The sequence below is a fragment of the Corvus kubaryi genome, unplaced genomic scaffold (genome assembly GCF_017639235.1).
Source record: "Corvus kubaryi isolate FWS band 111438036 unplaced genomic scaffold, C.kubaryi_AGA036_p1.0 37322, whole genome shotgun sequence".
Taxonomy (NCBI): Eukaryota; Metazoa; Chordata; class Aves; order Passeriformes; family Corvidae; genus Corvus; species Corvus kubaryi.
Window position 1 is genome coordinate 3,638,215 of NW_024581101.1, and position 17,977 is coordinate 3,656,191.

General features: G+C 39.3%; 1 protein-coding gene across 4 annotated transcripts in view; it reads left to right on the forward strand.

Moving 5' to 3' along the window:
* DACH2 (dachshund family transcription factor 2) overlaps positions 1–17,977 on the forward strand; it is a 249,477-nt gene that overhangs the window by 145,711 nt on the left and 85,789 nt on the right. The window lies entirely within an intron of this gene.

Below are 17,977 nucleotides of genomic sequence, written 5' to 3' on the forward strand. Positions count from 1 at the left end.
ACCCAGTAAATTGTCCCGGCAATTATTTATTTGTGCTGATAAAAAATGACCTTTCTGTTTTGCTGTTTATGTTCAGCTTTCTGCCTACTGCTGCAAATCCGTTGAACTTTATTTCTGTGGTCAAGCACTTGCCATTTTTCTTTCACCTGTTGCCTTTTTTCCTCCCTTGACCCTGAGTGCACCAAGCTGGGAGCAGCTGGGCCCGGTGACCGGGAACGTGCAGGTCCCTGACACAGGAGCAGAAGTGGCATCAGTGATGTTGGTAGCAGCAAAACTTGCTGTGGAATTGCTCTGCAGGAAGCAGGGCAGGGATTGGGATTTGGGCAGGAGGACTGCAAAGCTCAGGGAGAGCTGGGCGATGCTCTCCATGACTTAGGTACACTTTAAGCTCGTGTTAGCCGTCATGTAACTTGTGAGCACATTTGTTAGCACAAGTCATTTATTTTCTTCTCGTTTTGTATGGCCTTTCAGACAACTTCCATTATGCTGATGTAATTAATAGCATCCTAAAAAGCAGGATTAGGGCAGTTTATTTCAGGAGTGTCTGCTTTGCTTTTTTAGTTTCCCATGCTGCCACTCCACATTTCACCACTAATGCTAAAAGAACCTGTTTTTCTGCAATTCTTTCTGGCATGGAAGGGCTTTTCTGTATTTTTCTGCCTCATTGACTCTCCATCTCATTTAAAAATCTTTGCTGAAAATACATCTTTTTCCCCTTGCATGACCCTCATAATTTTTATCTCTCTCTGCTGTTATTTTAGTATGTAATTTTACTTTTAAACTAGCTGATGGCCCTTCATTGGAGAAGGGGCAATCAATAAATTATGTGCTGATTGTGTATATTCTTCATCATATTTTTGTATTTCATTGTCCAGACCATAACAGTTGATGCATATTTTTGTTGTACTTTTTCACCTTCTTTTGAGTGTCATTATTCTTGGCTTTTAATAATTGAAAGAAAATTCGGTTCTTTTCCATCATGAAAAAGAGAGAATGAAGGAATGAATCTCTACCTGCTAAATACCATTTATATCAGTAAATGGCCTCGCTGAGGAAACACAAGCTTGAGCAAACTCAACAAGGGTTGAACAAAGAAACTGAATGGTTTTCCTGAAAAATTTTCAGTTCATCTCACTAAATGATCCAACCAACAGCTTTTTGAGGTACTAAACTTCAATGAAAAACTCACCAAGAACTTCTGAAATACTTCTTTTTGTGATAACAAACTGTTTTGAGGGGAACGTCTGTAACAGCTCTAACGAGAAGTTTGTGAGACTCGCCTTGATCCTTCTCAAAAGATGTCATGGGGAACTTTGCAACTTTTTCTACAGTTTATCATTAATAGCAAATTTGCAGGAGTGAGGTTTAGAGACAGAAGATCCCACCTGTGGTAAATATGGTCATTTCTGGCACACAGAGGTGTGGGTATGGGTGCAGGTAATTTGAGCATAAATAACGTCATCCTTTGCTCTCAGATATAGACAGATATTTCTTGTGGGTTGGTTCTGTGGTCTCATTACATGCTAATTAAGGGGAAAAAAGATAGGACTGAGCAAGTTCTGGTAATTTAGATAGTTTTTTGCCCATGAAATTCCGTCTTTAGCTTTTTTGGCAGCAGCTGTGTTGCTTCAAAAAGATGATTGTAACACTTACGATTAAAAAAGTCTGTCTTCCTGCTGTTCTGTGGGGTTTTTAAAATTAATTTAATATTAAATATCTGCCTAAAGTAGCACCACCCATGTGTGAGTTGCTTTCCCAGCTTTCAGGAATGGTTGGTGCTGGCACTTCATGCTGTTACTGGATAACTAAATTGGAATATGTAAAAAAGCAGGAACATATTCTTAGGTCATCTCAAAGCATGAATCCAATCTCATAAAGATTTTCATTATGGTGTGAGGGATGGGATGTGCATCTTACTCATTTGCTCACACAGACCCTTGCTGCTGACCCATTCATCAAATGCACCAGTCCAGGCCAGGAGGAATGATCTCTCCAAGAAAGATAAAGAGCAGAAATCTCAAATGAAAGACATTGTTCTTTGTACCGGTTCACCTCATCTGCCATCACCTGTAATTGAGATTATCCAGCTTCTCATCTGCCCCTGTACCAAGGTGCTGTGTGGGGAAAAAGGGGTAAAGAGGAGCCAGAGAGTTTATAAAACAAAATTAGGGAAATTCCATGTCCTGAGTGTTTCATGTGGTGTTAAGACAATGCTGGAATATTATTTGGAAGCCTTTCAGTTATTTCAGTTTAATAATAATTGAAAAAAAGAGCAAGCAGTAACACATTGTTGGCAAAAGAATGTCAGCCAGCCAAAAACAAAGAGAGACTACCTTGCACTCTGAAAATGCTGATTGCACTTTCTGTGAAGCCAACAGCAAAAATATGCTTGTTTTGTTTCTTACTTTTGGTAAACAACTTAATTAATTAATCTCTCATTGGCTAATGCTGTGCCTGCAGCGTTGCAGATGAATGTGTTCACGTTCAGCTATCACAGCTTCCAAAACTCGGAAGCTGACACTCAATTTTGTAAATGTAACCCAGCAAGAAGTTATGATGCCTTTTCAAACTCCTCAGCAAATTAAAAGGGCAGTTCTTACAGCAATAAACATTATTTACTAACTTGTAAATACCCTCAGCAGTGAATTGTTCTGTGAAACGTGTCAGTATCCAGAGTCCCTCCAGCAGTGCCAGGTGAGTTGGAACCCGAGAACCTGTGTCACTCTGACTGGGCCAGGAATCTTTGCCATGAAGGGCCCCTGCTTCAAAGATTACATTCCTGGTGAAACAGCAATTTGCTTATTACAGTTTGGAAATACAGTTGGTCCCTCTGCTGGAATTCCAATAGAATTTGGTAAGGAGTATCTCAGGAGTGAGCTGGGTGCTGCCTTGTCTGTGCAGATAAGGTTTGCAGGAGATGTGCAGAATTCCTGAACTCTGCTCTGCTTTGTTAGGATTTCTTACTTGGTTACTGATTTCAAGATACCTGACAACTTTTATTGCTTGTTTCCTTTTTAAAAGTGTTGACATTATCCTGATAAGGTAGGTTTCATTCCTCTCTAGGAGAGCATGGGTAAACAAGGAAAGCGAACCAAGTTGCTGTTACTGCAGCAGTGCTGTTCTCAAAATGTACTGCAAACTATCCCAAAGGGTCTTCAACTTGGTAATAATACAGTTTTGCAAATTCCTAAAAGTGGATAGCCAAAATATTTATTTTAATGGGTATTTTTATGAAACTAGACAGCATTATTACTGCCACAGATTAAAGACCTATAATGTGACTTTAATACTGTTATTAGATGTTAATGTCTTAGGAAAGCACTTTGAAGATGAAATAGTTCTCATTTACTTTTCCCCATAATTAATCCTAATGTGTCAGGGGACAGCACATCTTTACATCTTTGCCTTCTGTTTGGTTTGGCCAAATAGAAGAGAAAAGATGTAAAACAGTCACCTGTGAGCGAGTGCAACTGGAAGTTGCAACTAAATCCACTCAAAATCCAGGTGTGCAGATCTCCCTCTTAATTTTCTGTTTTCGCTGCGTAAAACAAGAACTGGCAGTAGGTTGTCCAGTTTCCAGGATTTCTGGTGGGAATTATTCCTAATAGATTTGTTATTTCTGCAGTTTAAAATACCATTTTGTCACATCATTGGTGATGTTTTGCTCATCATATTACGAGTTCTTTCAGGAAGGGAAAAATAACTCATTTCCTGCTGGGAGTTTGTTTTCTGCACTTAAAACTGGAGACTAAATATTTTTGCTCAAGGACAAAAATATTTAATCATCTGGACAAAAGCAAAGCAATGAGGTCTTCAGTAAATGTGTCTGCCCTTGCCTGTCTGCAGGGTCTGGGCAGCAGCATCAGACTGGGGTGGGAACGCTGTGCCCCTCCAGGGCTGGGCTTTAGTCCTGCTGCACCTTCCTGTGCTCCTGTTTTTCACTGGGAAATTTCCATGGTTAAAAAGAAAACAAAGGAAAACTTTGCAGTGATCATTTTTGGTCTCTGGCTGTTATTTTTTAAAAGGTGCAGTTATTGATGTCTCCATACCAGATGGTATGATCCCATGATGCCTCTTATAAAATGTGATATATAAGCAGATACCTCAATAGTTCAGTGTTGGTAATATAAATCAGTCTTATGATATCCTCCACAGGCTGGTCTTTTTATATTCCTACTAAGGACCAAATTAATCAAGCACTATTTTGTTTAATTTTTGCTTTATAGTCTTCTGGTTTTTATTTGGTAGAAGTTAATATTTATCCATAAATACATTCTTGTTTTTTCGTAAATTCCTTTTCTTGCACAGAACCAGACACAAAAGATTATAAAGAATTTATTTATTTTGTTGTTTAAGAAGCAAAATAGTTTGAAACTTGAGCCTACAAGCAGAACAATTGGAAGACTGAAGATACAACTTTGTTTACCATACATCTAAATTACTTGTATAGCATTCTGCTAATTGATTTAATTATAATTTTTTCCTGTCATTCAGCACATTTCTAATATACCATATAAAGAAGCTTTCTGATTCCTTGTTTCTTTGGAAATGCCAGTAACCAAAAATTCCATAGTTTAATCTCTACATAGATAAACTTACACCTTCTTTGGGAAATGTGTAAAAAGCAAGATGCAGATTTGTGCTGCTGGACAGTGAAATGGATGAGACCTGCTTTAGTGATGCCTAAATGTGCTGTATCATTAATGTTGTAGGGTTTTGTATCCTTCAAGGGATATGCAGAATAGCAAATGTTCAGCTGCTAAAACAAAGAAAGTTTTTATTGAACTTTGGTGAGCTTAATGTCACAAGGGTAGAGAAGTGAAAATATTCCTGGCTTCAGGAAGAATCAAAAATTTTCAGTGTCTGGAGAAATATAACTGAGGAGAAGCAGGAATTCCACATTGGGTGTTTGTTGATCAACAAACTGTAGAGAACAAAAGCATATATACTTCCTTACATATATTATAAATATTTAAAAATCCCAACCCTCTCCATGCAGGGCGTATAGCAGCCTCTCTCAAATTGACACTTAAGATAATATCCAGCTTGCTTCCATGGCTTCCATCCTTGTTTTCTGTCCTTGAAAACAAGGTATTTTAACACTGATGAACATCTTTTCTGTGTTGGTGTAAAAACAAGTTCTCTTCTTCGAGTTCTATTATTTTTCTGTCAATTACTAATCCTTCTGGTTTAAGGCAGGGATTTTTAAGCATCAGGTTTGCAGTAGTGTGGATCAGTATTGCCTGTCACTTGAAGCTGGGCGGGATCTGAAGGCTGAGGGTGTAATATTTTCGGTGACAGTGAACTGAGGTGCTGAGGAACAAGCCAGGTTTATTGGTGGTGCGAGGGGAGGTCCTGCCAGTAAGTTTAGTGAATAAAGGGAGGTGCATATTTGTAATATTTGAGAGTGACATAGCTAAAATATTGCTGGGAGCAGGTGTTCTGTGCCTGGGAGGGTCAGAGCTCAGCTGGGTGGGGTTTCTGGACTGCAGAGATCCTCAGTGCCCAGGTGGGCTCAGCAAATCACTTACTGCCTCAGCAGCAGAAATGTGGTACAGAAAGTAATAAATAACAGAAAAAGGTGTAATAGGCCATGTCCTTCTAAAACAAAAGAGGGGAAAGTTTGAGGTATTTTCCCTTTTTAAGAAATAAAGCGTATAAAGAAGGAAAGAACCAATTGCTTGGTGTGGTTAAATTTGTGGCTGGAGAGCAAATGGCCGAGGTGTCTTTGGGCTGGGTTTTAAGTGGCCCTGGAGAAAGGTCTTGAGAGAAGTGTGTGGGGAATCACCTCTTCCTTCCCTACTTTACTTTTAGGGCTTGTGGTCAGGAGTATCTCCTTTAATGGTGATAAATACCTGGCTTTGTGTCTTAGGAAATAGCTCCTTATCAGCTCCTTATCACTGCTGTAATACAGTGATAGAATAATTTGAAAGTAAGAGCAGGAAGTTCTTCCCTTTATATAATTTCTGTAGAGTTTCTGAGGCCAAATGTTTGCATAACTTGGATGCAGTATTTTTTATTGTAATATAGTTCATGGTGCAAATCATTAATTTTCATCAAAACTCTAAAAAGGCAGTTTTGAACCCCGGGTTTGGGGCATTTCCTGCCATCAGTGATTTTTGTCAGGGCTCATGGAATTCCTTTGGAAAGTTTGCCTGTGTAGCCTACTAAGTGGTTTAGAGGTTTCTGCAGTTCTTCTGGTGGCTAATGATAATTAATTTTTTCTAACAATAGTACTGATTTAAGCATATTGCTTTAATGAGTGTTATCTCATCTTTTTCCTTAATTAAGCAACTTGTCTTCAGTTAGCAAACACCATTATTGCTGACAGATTTGAAAGTAATAGTTTGTAGATTGTAATCCATTCCTCTCTTACTCCTGTTTAGATTACAAGTGTGGATGTCCCCAAGAACTGTGAAATAATTTGGGAGAAGGATCCGATCTGGGCTCTTGGTTAGGGACACAGTTGCATGTTTTAATTGAATAATTCCAATACCTTTTCTCAGTGCTCTGCACTTTCCCCTGGAATTTCTTGCTAGAAGTACCAGTGTCCTGATTTTACAGCACCAGTGGATAGTAGTTCTTAAATCTGCCTAAGGTTAGGAAAATATATTCTTAAAATTGTTCATATACATCTGGCCTTAACAGTGATATTTAGACTTGACCTGATGTCATTCCAGTAAGAAAAAAGTCTGGCCAAATACTTCAGATGTTTTTCCAAATGTTGGTACTTGTTAAAGTCTTACCAAACTAGTGAAACCTTCAACCAATTCTTTTTAGTCATGATATGACCTAAAGTTGAAGTATTTTGTAAAAGCTAAACAATGCCAAATGCATTTGGCTGAGATCAAAAACCAAATCTATTTGTTCTCTTTCATCTTCAGTGTTCCATTTCCTAGGAGGGTGACCTTAGTCAAACATCTATTAAAGTTAGCTTTTGATCTTACTCCCTTTCCAAAAAAAAAAAAAAAAAAGGGAAAAAAGTCAATCTTTAGAATTTTCTTCCAGAGACAATCACAGTATTGTGTTTTAATGTTCCAGTAGCTTGTGAGTAAATAGGATTCTCTGATGTATGTGATAGAGCAGTGGCTAAATGGGACAATCACTTTTGTGTCAGAGACAAGAATCAAAAGGAGCATTCTTCAGAAGCTGTTAACTGGAAAAACCCCCCCAGGTCAGTGGAAACATGTTAACTGGTCAATGTGCTGCATTTTTGGGTCCTTTGATGAAAATGCCTTGTAATTTGATAACAGGTAGCTGTTCATTTGTAATACAATTTTCTCTTCACCAGTCAAAGCTGCCTAGTGATTAATCTGTAAAGAGGTTAATTTTCTTCTCAAGTATGAGCAGTTTGGTGGCTTTTTGAAAGAAGTAAGGACAAATTATTTATTTCCTGAAGAGAATATAAATAAGTTTCTCGGTCATCTGTAAGTTCATTCACGTTAGGGGAGTCTGTCTCATATCCATCCTGAGCCCAAGGGAAGTGAGTAGGTTTTCTTAAATACATACCAGTTCCTAAAAATACACAGGGGAATAAAATTCCAGTTAGGATTTGTGTTTAACATACTGAGCTGCTCAGATACTAATTGACAAATGTCTATTAGATCTACTCTTGCCAATGTCGTGCTACTGTTAGGGAAATGTCAGTTAAAGGATATAGTAGATAAATGCTGAAAAGATTTATTTAAAAGAAATATCTACAGAAGAAGCAGAATTTGTCTTTTTAATGAACTTTGAAATTGGCATGTTTTGCATGTTATGCTTGTAAAATCAGAGTTAGATGTTTACAGGGAGCTAAATGCTTAGAGGGAATATTATCTAGATAACTTTATAATAATATATTATACTGAACTTAGCAATGTGGGAAAGGCCTTAAAGTACATTTAAATCTCTCAGCTCTAAACAGATAGCTACAAAAAAGTACAGTATTAATACTGAGAAGTAGTTGAGGACTGCAGAGTACAATAATTGTAAAAGGAATTCTTGAAGTGGTTAGTTATATAATGTAGAATACTGGAAAAGCAGGATGAATAGATACCTGCAGTATTTTTCTGAATTGGATAAAAATATCTCAGTACATCTCGGCCATCGTTTATATTAAATGCAGTTTTATTTTTAAAGTAAATTTATTTAATTTCAGTTTTAAAATCTATTTTAAAATCTGAACATACTTTGACTACTGACATAATTGCACAAAACCTGAGCTAAAAATGTTTGTTGCCATAGTTCTAGAAGAAATGAAACTGCTATACTGGTGCAAACTCGGGAGTAAAGACCAGTAGAGTTCATATGTAAAGATTTGCAAGGGCAAAGAGAATATTTGCATAATTTTAGATTACTCAGTGTTTCAATTCAGTAACTAAATTATTCCTCTCCTCCTCGAGCCTGCATTTGGCTTGGAGGCTGCAAGTTAATTCAGCTTGACCAATGAGTAGAGACACATCCTTTAAGATTTTAAAAATGGTGTAGTTCATCTTCTAAGTGTTATTTTTATTCAGCACCTGGAACAAGAAAATAAGCTTCCAGTCAGTGTCTTAGCTTTGAAAAATGTTCTTTACCTTGCACAGCGTAAAATGGAAATAGCTATTCTGGCATAACTTCATAAACAAAGGTGATATTAACCTATTGGGACTAAATTACTTGTCTGCCGTGTTATTTGTGCAAGTAAATGTGCATGAATAAGCTTCAGCAAAGCTGTAGGAAAGTAACTGAAAAACAGAGAGATCAGAATGATCAGAGGTAAAAAAATGCTTAAGAAAAGAAGGTAAAGGTACCCACTCCTCCATAATCACATTCCTCACACTCTGGCTGTGGGATCAATAGTCATTCATTTATGCCTCAGAGGAAAATAGGGCTCTTTTGTTTCTTTACCTGTGGTCTGAACATTCCCTGAAGTTAAACCTGGTTTCTGCAGCCTGTGAGCAGCCTCCTCATTTTCCCTGTGTGGTTTTGGGACTGCACATATCCATCACCTCCTCACAGAGGTGCCCAGAGCGCCAGCTCAGCTCTGGGGAGGCGTCTGGGCAGCTCCTGCCACAGGAATTTGCTGTGCAAGTTGGAGCATTGCATGGAAGCTTGTCCTTCCTCAGGCCCTTTGGATTGTCCAGACCCTGCTGGAACTGAAAGGAACTCATCCAGAATATCTCATTTCCTTCTTCCAGAGGAGAACCATGCGGTTCATACCTTGAGTGCCGGGGCACCACTGGGTCCTTCTTAGCACAACCAGCCCTGGTGGGAGGGACTTGGTGGCAAAAGTTGCTTTCCTGAGCACTGTGTGAAGATCAGGTTGTGACTGCCTTGGAGGAATGTGGTTTTCCACTCCCTCAAATGAAAAACAGAGCAGAAACCCAACAGGTTTTGCTAAGCCAAAAGTGTATAAAGAGCTCATCATGTGGCAGTTGGTGGAGTCCTCATTTGAAGAGGTAGATGTCCCTGATCCCCCAAATGTTACTTTGTTTTGCATTGTACAATTAATGGAGTATTCATTTGGGAGTTGGCTATTCAAGAAAATTACATTTGTGCACTACATTCTACGTCTTTTGTCCGATTGCAGTAATTGTAAACGAGGTAGGTTGTGCTTGAAGCTGGAGATCCCCTAATGCCATTCCCAAATATTTTTCACTGTGAATAAGTTGTGGGTTTTCAAATGATCTCAAAGCACTAATATTTTGCTTTAATTCAATAGCCAGAATTGCAAAGGGGTTGTAGGTCTCAGAAGAATATTCCAGGAATTTTTGTTCCTAAGTGATGCTGCTTTCAAACTTGAATCTTTTGAGGTTGTGTTAATTAAATGTCATTTGGAGAGGAGTGTCTGGGCTCTCTCTTTTCACTGCTTAGGTTATTGTGCTTCAAATAAGCATAATTTTTTTGTGGGTTTTATGAACTGGCCACAGATTTCTCAGCCTTAAGTAACTAAGAGCTGTGTGTGTGATCAGAGCATTCCATTTCTGTTCTGGCAGAGTCTTGAAAATGGCTTTTGTGGAAGCAGCAGCATGTAGGGGATGATTCTACAAATATGCAAACCACAGCTTAATAATCCAGTCTCTGCCAGCAGTGCTGATCCTGGCAGTGTGGTGAGGTTTTTTGTGAAATACTGGAGCATGATGAGTTTATGGAACTCACTATTCACTTAAAATCCTCGAAATGCAGCATTTTAAACTGGTGGATTGAGACGGCTGGGATATAGCTGCCATGTGTCATCTGATACAAAACAAATATTTTTGTATGGTATTTTCCAGCCGCAAGTAGGAAATAGCTTGAAATCACTCACAAAGATATCCTTATTCTCAGAAGACCTTCCAGCCCAATTAATTTTACAAACTCAAGAGATTTGTGCCAACTTCAGATAAGCTTTCAGACTTTTTGGTACTTTGCTGAAAGGACTTCCAAAAACTTCGGCAATTTCCATGTCATTACTGCTTATGGAGAAGTGCTTGAAACCCACAGAAATTGACGTAATGGGAAAGGAATAAATGTGGAGAAAAAAGAAACAGCAGCAAATTCTGATTTCAGATGGCAGCGCGTGCAGACTTCTGTGATTATAGTGAAGTAACAGAACGTGGGTGATGAATATGAGCACTGTTAGGTTTAATACACTGATAACATAACCTTAGGTTCCCAGGAACCCAAGAATATTCTAAAATGGATAACAAAGTCCTGCAGGCAGAAGCAAATGCTGGTGGTAAGCCCCGCTTCTTTCCTGTGACTTCTGAATGTTTAGCACTTTGGAGTTAATATTTTTTTCTGTAAATGGAATTTATTTTGTGTTGCTCTCAGGGAGGTAATTTAACATGCTTCTGGTTTAGTTTTTAATTTTTCAATTCCTTATCGCATAGAATTGCAATCTTCACTCTGTGACAGCATTATGAAAGCATAAGCAGATAGTTTGAGAGTTTGGGTGATTATGAGCATTAGTTTAACTTGTCTTATCCTTAGTGAAATCAGAGTCCTTGTGCATGAATCTGTCACTTCTTGATGTTTGAAAACGCTGCTTAAATACACCCCATATTGTAAGTTTCCATTTTGTGTCGAAAAGTTTCAATGACACATCTAAAACTGCATCAGATCTGCACTGAAGAATGTAAAAGTTATCAAGGGACTGTGATTTTTTCAGTGGCTGCTGTGTCTGGCATGTGCTTCCATCTTCTGAAACCTGTACATCCAGAGTGGGGTGGTCAGTCAATCAAATACACAGAAGAAGGTAAAAGTCACAGTAGTGCAGAATACTAAAAGTATTACGCATTACAGCCTTGACAAATCATTCTCATGACATAGATTGTAAAGAAGAGCAGAAAATGTCACAAAATTAATCAATTCTCACGAGACCCACTGTAAGAATGAAGGAAAGAAGTAATGTAACCCTCTCAGTGCTTTTTGAAGTTCTGATTTTCCCATTTCCCTCCAACAGGGGAAGCTGCAGTTTAGTTTGACGTGAGATGCAGGTGGCCTTTTTGGGAAGGAAATCAACTGTAAAATGCACAGCTGGGTTTTGCTGTGCATCAGCTTGAGCAGGAGTGCTCATCTTACAGATCTAGGTACATATCTGGGATTAAAATTTCTGTGTACTTCAAACTGAGACCCTGGGGTCTAGACAGGAAATCTCAGAGCTCTTGGGTTGTCGTCTCCTCACGTGGATGGCGGATGTGAAATGCCTCAAGTACTTGAAGGAAGATGTTCACATTAAAAATGTTTCCCAGTCTTTCAGATGGATGTCAGGAGGATAAGATCAGGACAAAGGTTATGAGTGGGGTGGGAAGCTTAAATAATAGAGAAAGACATGGGATGAAAGTATCTGGAACTCTCCTCATGTTTAAAGTGGACACCCAGATTTGTGAGAATCAGGACTTTTGCTACTGTCCAAATATGTGTGAAATTAGAGTGACAACCTGTTGCTTCTGTAACTTGTTCCACAGAGTGGCAGGGATGTTCTGATGTTTGGGGATTTTAATCTTGTTTATGCTCATGTGAATTTTTGCATGAAATTGTATTTTAAAGTAAGGCGAGCAAACACAGTGTGTTAAACAGAAATTACCAGGATTGCAAAATCAAGCCATCAGAAACATTTGTGCAACACTAATTCTGATCCCTCGAGCATTTGGCAAAGTCTTTAAATTACATTATCAGTGTTTTCCCCAGCATCACTGCCTGGGTGATGATAGAGCATCCCTTGACCTGTGTGGGAACTGAGGTTGTGGGATGAAGAGACCTGCCTGTGAGCCTGTCCCTATCCAGCAGCTGCAGAAAGGGAAGTTACCTAGGGAATATTTAGGGACTGCACAAAAGCAGAGAATCAAGTCCCTCAAGAAAAGACTGTGACATTTTCAAGCTGACTGGAGCTTCTTTGTGAAAGATTAATTTCTCACAATTCCTGACATATATGAGTAATATTTGTTTGGATTTTTTCCCCCTCAGTAGGACTCTTTTGCCATAGTATAATGTTTTTTTGACATTTTAAAGTGGTGGTATTTAAAAATGTTAGGCCACTCCATATTTTTAAGTATTGTCTGAAATGTTTTGGTAAGGATCATCTTCAGTAGTTTCTCAACTTTGCTTAACTCAATGTGGTTAGAGAATCCAAGAATCTCAGACTGGTTTGGGTTGGAAGAGACCTTAAAGGTCATCTCATTCCACCCCCTGCCATGGGTAGGGACACCTTCCACTATCCCAGGCTGCTCCAAGCCCTGTTCAGATAAAGCAAGGAGTCTTTATTTTCTCTTTTGCCTTGATCATGCAGTGTGATAAATACAGAAATTCAAATTTTCTACTCTAAAAATCAATACTTGCTGTCATTTGGAGTGTTCTCCTGTTGCAAAATGGGAAAGAATGTATTTGTGAAATATGGGTGTAATATCAGAACAACTGGCTGTGTGTAGGAAGAGCTGAAAGAAGCTCCAGCGTTGTGATGCATTTCTTGGCTGCATTTCAGCTGGGCACTGTCAGGTGGATGTCCTGGATTTCAGCCTGGGCTCCAAGTGCCCTCCCAGTCCTGGGGTGATGCTCCCACAGCCCAGCCCACGACAGAGTTCTCGCCAAAATCCATCCCCTGCCTGCAGTGCCCAGTTACTCACCAGTTACTCACCAGTTGTTCACCAGTTACTCACCGAGTTCCGTCCTTGGGGCTCTCAGACAATTCACATTGATGGATTATTGTGACCATTCCCACGTGGTAGCCAGGGTACCTTTGCAGAGCCATTGAAAACTTGACACGTGCTAGAGCTGAACCTTCCTACATTTCTGGTTGAGTCAGTTCACAAACACGAAAAACATCTGCAGTAACAAGACTTTCGAGTTTGGACCCGTCTCCAAACTGCTTTAAGACTCTGGGCATTTTACTGCTCTTACCAGGAATTTGGTTTCACTGTCCTTTGTGTAGTAGCTGAGTTTTACCTCCCTGTTTATCACTAAGCAAGAGTGATTCATTTCAGCTGCAGAGAAGCCTTTACTATCTAGCGTCATTTTAAATTAATTAATAAAATTTTGCAGGCATTCTGAAAATGTAAAGTATATTATATCTATTTACTTATTAATTTTAATTAAAGTGAGCATATCCTTTTCAGTCTTGGAAAGCCTAATTTGTCAAAGGTTTCAGGATTGTTTTCACTGTTTGCAATATGGTCTCTCATACTAACATTTCATAGTACCAGATATTCCATCATTGCTGTTTCAGCACAGCATGCTTGACCCTTAGCAGCTCTGAATGCAAATAATAAACAAGCCAATGCACAGTGCTTGACTGTTACACTGAAATAGTATGGCACAGCTAAACTAGGTTTCATTTTTCCTTTTGAATATTATTAATTGCAATGTGTTGACTGTTAATTTAATTAAATGTTTTGTTTTAATATAAAACCATTTTTCAGTTCACTGACTCACCATTTCATTTAATTAATTGCAAACCTCAGGATTTGATTACTCATAGTTCTCCTTTAGTTAATTTACTTGTTCACAGTTTTGACAGAAAAGCTTTCTAACTAATATGAGGGAGGGGCACAGTCTGACTAATCAGGAAACTGGAAAAAAAAAAGCTGTAGCTAGAGTATGAGATTAGCAGATACTCAGGGTCACCTGAAAAGCTCGGAGCCCTTGTATTCACCATCAAAATCCAATTTCCAGTGACTGGACATTGGTTATACGTGGAGGGGTCACTTGCACCCAAGACACCCGTGGTACCTCAGTGCAGGAATGTAGCTGAGTTTTGGATTCTTACCCAAACACCAGAAAATATTTGCTAAAGAGTAAATTGTGATGTTACTGGAGGCAAGGGACACTGTCCCCTTGTCCCCTGGTGCTTGGGGTGGTTCAGCACTGCCCTGTGATGGGAGACTGCAAACAACCTGGGGCTGTGATCTTTGGGCCGTGCAGTGAAAATGCTGCTTCTTTTGAAATAACTCCTGAGACTTCACAGAGGAATAACCTTCAGTAGTCTTCTTGTCTGTGTAGGGGACATGTGAGTATACAACTAACCACTGACCTAGTGGGATGCAGACAAGGGCTGGAGAAGCCGCTCTGGCGCTCACAGGTACCTCAGGTGCCGTGGCTGTAGGAGCAGAGGACATGCTCAGGGGGTGCAGGAGCAGCCAAGGCTCCCAGGATGTGGGGCTCTGTTCCATCTTCAGCACCCCAAGCACTGGGGTCTCCCAGAGCGGTGCTGTGCCCTGTGCAGTCAGCTGAGAGCAGTCCTGATTTGGATCCAGACTCTTCATCTGAAAACTCTTTGGTTCTTAGGCCTGGCCTATCTGTCCAGAACACAGTTGCAGAATTTTCCTTCAGTGCAACCTGTGCATGAAGTGTGTGGTTTGTGTGTCCTCAAAGGGTTATTTTGGTTATTTCAGGGCTAAATCCCTGTGCTGTGCAGCGGAGTTCTGCAGACTCCCAGAGGGAAGGTGCAGTGTCCTGACAAAACTGGGCTCACAGAAAGCATGTTACAGATGGCAGCTGCTGTTCTGCCATGCACACCGTGGTGCAGGAGTTCCTGAGCAGTTGGGATCGGGCTCCTGTGCACGGAACACGGCTCCCAGATTCCATTGTCTGTCTGAGAGATCCCTACTAGGAGCTGCTCCCTGCCAGCCCAGGTAACTGGGGATACTGGAGCAGCACCAGCCCCATCAGCCACATGGCTGTGGGCAGCCTTGCCAGGAAACCATCCTGGCTGTGCTGAGACAACTCCTGTGGTGTTGTGGAGGATGTCCGTGTTTGACAACAAACGTGCACAGTTTATTTCCTGGGGGTTCCCTGACTGGTCACAGCTGGCAGAAGGAAACTTAAGGAAGGAAAATTTAAAGTGTAAATGGACAGGAAAAACCAGAAGCTTTGAAGTATGTAATCCAGCATGTGGGTTTCCCGAGTGATTCTTTTTTTTTGGGGGAAGTAGAGGGATAGATGTATACATTACAGCAGTGTCCGGGACATTTTTCAAAGTGAGGTGCTCTAAGTGAGATTCTACTGCTGATAATGATTCATCCAAGAGGATGGAAATGATTCTTCAGTTCTTTGTAGATCCTTAGCTAAGTCAGTTGAGGAATAGCCCTCTTTGCCACAGCCAGTCCGAGCTGAGTCAGTTGTAGAAAGGAGTTTTATTAATAGTTAAATTAATAGCTCCAGTAATGTTAACCATGGTGGTACCTTAACTGAAGATTATGCCAATGCTGCCCATTTTCTGCCATCATTTCAATCAGCAGCACCCTCTTACTGCTGAACCCATTTGCTTTAGCCTCAGTTTTATTACCTCTCAGAAATGCTGAAGGATTAGTATGTTGTTTTTAAACTGCCTCAGACAGATCCTGTGACTTTTAGTTCAAGTAAGAAATTACATAGACTGGGGAGTGAACGACAGAATAAAGACTTTGCTGACACTGAGCTGAGGGACAATCTCAGCTGTATCGTCAGGCTTGTGCCTGGCTCTGCAGGACCTTGGTGCTTTCTGCACTAGGGCTCTGTTTTACTCTTGAAACTTTCGCTGCTCAAGTGGAGTGACTTTGGTGTGGCAGATGGCACAGCACAGTTTCTGATACATCACTGTTTCTTGGCTGCTGTCCTTATGGCAGCTGTGTCTGGTTAGGGAGCTCAGAAACGCCTGACAATAATTACCTTTAATTTCTGCAGGCGGCATCGTGGTGATTTGGGGACTGTGTTTATTATTTTCTGTTTGTTCCGTGGTACCTTTCTGCCTTCATTACACTTCTGGTGCAACTGTTCAGTAGAAGGTTTGGGGGGATTTTTATTTTTCCTTTTTTTTTTAAATACAGCGCCCTGGACAATTTTTTATCTTGTCTTTTCTCTGAATATTTTGCTAAAGATCTGAATTTATTTTCCATTCCCTACTTACCTCCTTATAAATAGTTTCTTTACTGTTTTGCATGTTTAATTAAATTGTATTACTTCCAATCTGTATCAAGGACCTGTATAAATACTGACCCTGATGAAAACACTGGAATACTGGTTTATCTTTACACCCCGGGTACATACAAATGATAAAATGTTAGAATAAAAAACTCCGTGTTCAGACACTATATTTTTGTAACGATTAAAATGAATGTGAATTCTTTGCAAATGGTTTAAAAATATAAAGTGAAAAGGTGCTTGGAAATCTTGAAAACAGTCAGTTCCTCAGAACTGTGATGATGCTTAGTTTTTTTTTGACTTCCTGAAAATAATGTAAAATACACTCAAAAAGCAATCCCATTTCCTTTCCCAAAGAAAAAAAAAGTGAGAAGTTTGCAGACTATTTCATCTTCTCCAGAAAGTGTGTGGAGAGTTTTATCACTGAAGATGTATTCTGTGATGGATTAAGTGAGAGTGTGTGAGATAAAAACTGGAGTTTAAACATCAGGATTTTATATCTGCTTGATAAAAAACCTGTAGCATTTGTAAAAGAACTTTAAAGGGTGTTGAAAAAAAATTAGAGCGTAGTGGTCTTCTGTATGAAGTGAGGGCTGCGTTAAATACCCTAAAAGACAAAATTATTGATGATGATCAGAATATCTTTGCTGAACTTGACGAAATTGCTGTATCCATGTGTGATAAAGGTGTCCCTCTCCATGCAGCTGGAGACTGGATTGCTTCCTTTCTTAAGTCTTACTAAAATAATGAGAAGCCCATTAGAGGAGCAGCAGAGCTAATCTGAATGTCAAATTTGTAGCAGCTTTTAGAAGAGTGTTGTAATTTATGGATGGGGTGTGAAAATTATTAGTTCCCTTTAATCAGTGTCTGAATCTGTCAGTAAGAAATACTTTCCAGAAGCAAATTATTTAATTCTGGTTTGATGTATGATACCTGCATGGGTTGGTAGAACATGCACTACCACCAAAAAAGTCTTGGGTTTTAATAAATGTAATTCAGTGATTTTGTGGAAGTAGGTAGCAAATAATAAAAGCAAGTTCTGCTGTTCTGGGGGGGAAGAATAAACCCATTTAATCCCTGAGTGAATAAACGATTGTACCTGTGGAGATATTTTTGGCTATGTGGCAATATCTCTTGGACTTTCCTGCAAGAATTTCAGATTATTTTCAGTCACATCTTGCCCAGAGTAAAAGTAACTTGCTACTGTCTGGAAGACAGTCTGATTCTTTGTTTACTGACCAAGTTAAAGTCATAAAACTTAAAAACTTTGCACTTATGAAAAAAAGGTACTGGGAATCTAAATAATAATAATAAAAAAATCATGATTATTCTGGTAACCTGTAGCCTGCTGTTGCTCTGCTTCTTCTCTTTTACTACTGGAAATTAATTGGGTTTTAGTAATTTGAAAATCCTCTACCAATACCCCCCTTAATTCTGTAAATTTCTGCTGGTCTTAATGGTCTCTTAAAAGTGGGATTGATTCTGTGATTATCCATATTGTGTTTTTCTACATATTTCCAATGTAATATTTTGCAGTAACAGTAATATTAATCCAAACCAACAGATTCCCAAAAGGACAAAACAGTATTTGGATGCATAATAGAACAATAAATGCTGTACTGTTACATGTTAATTGGCT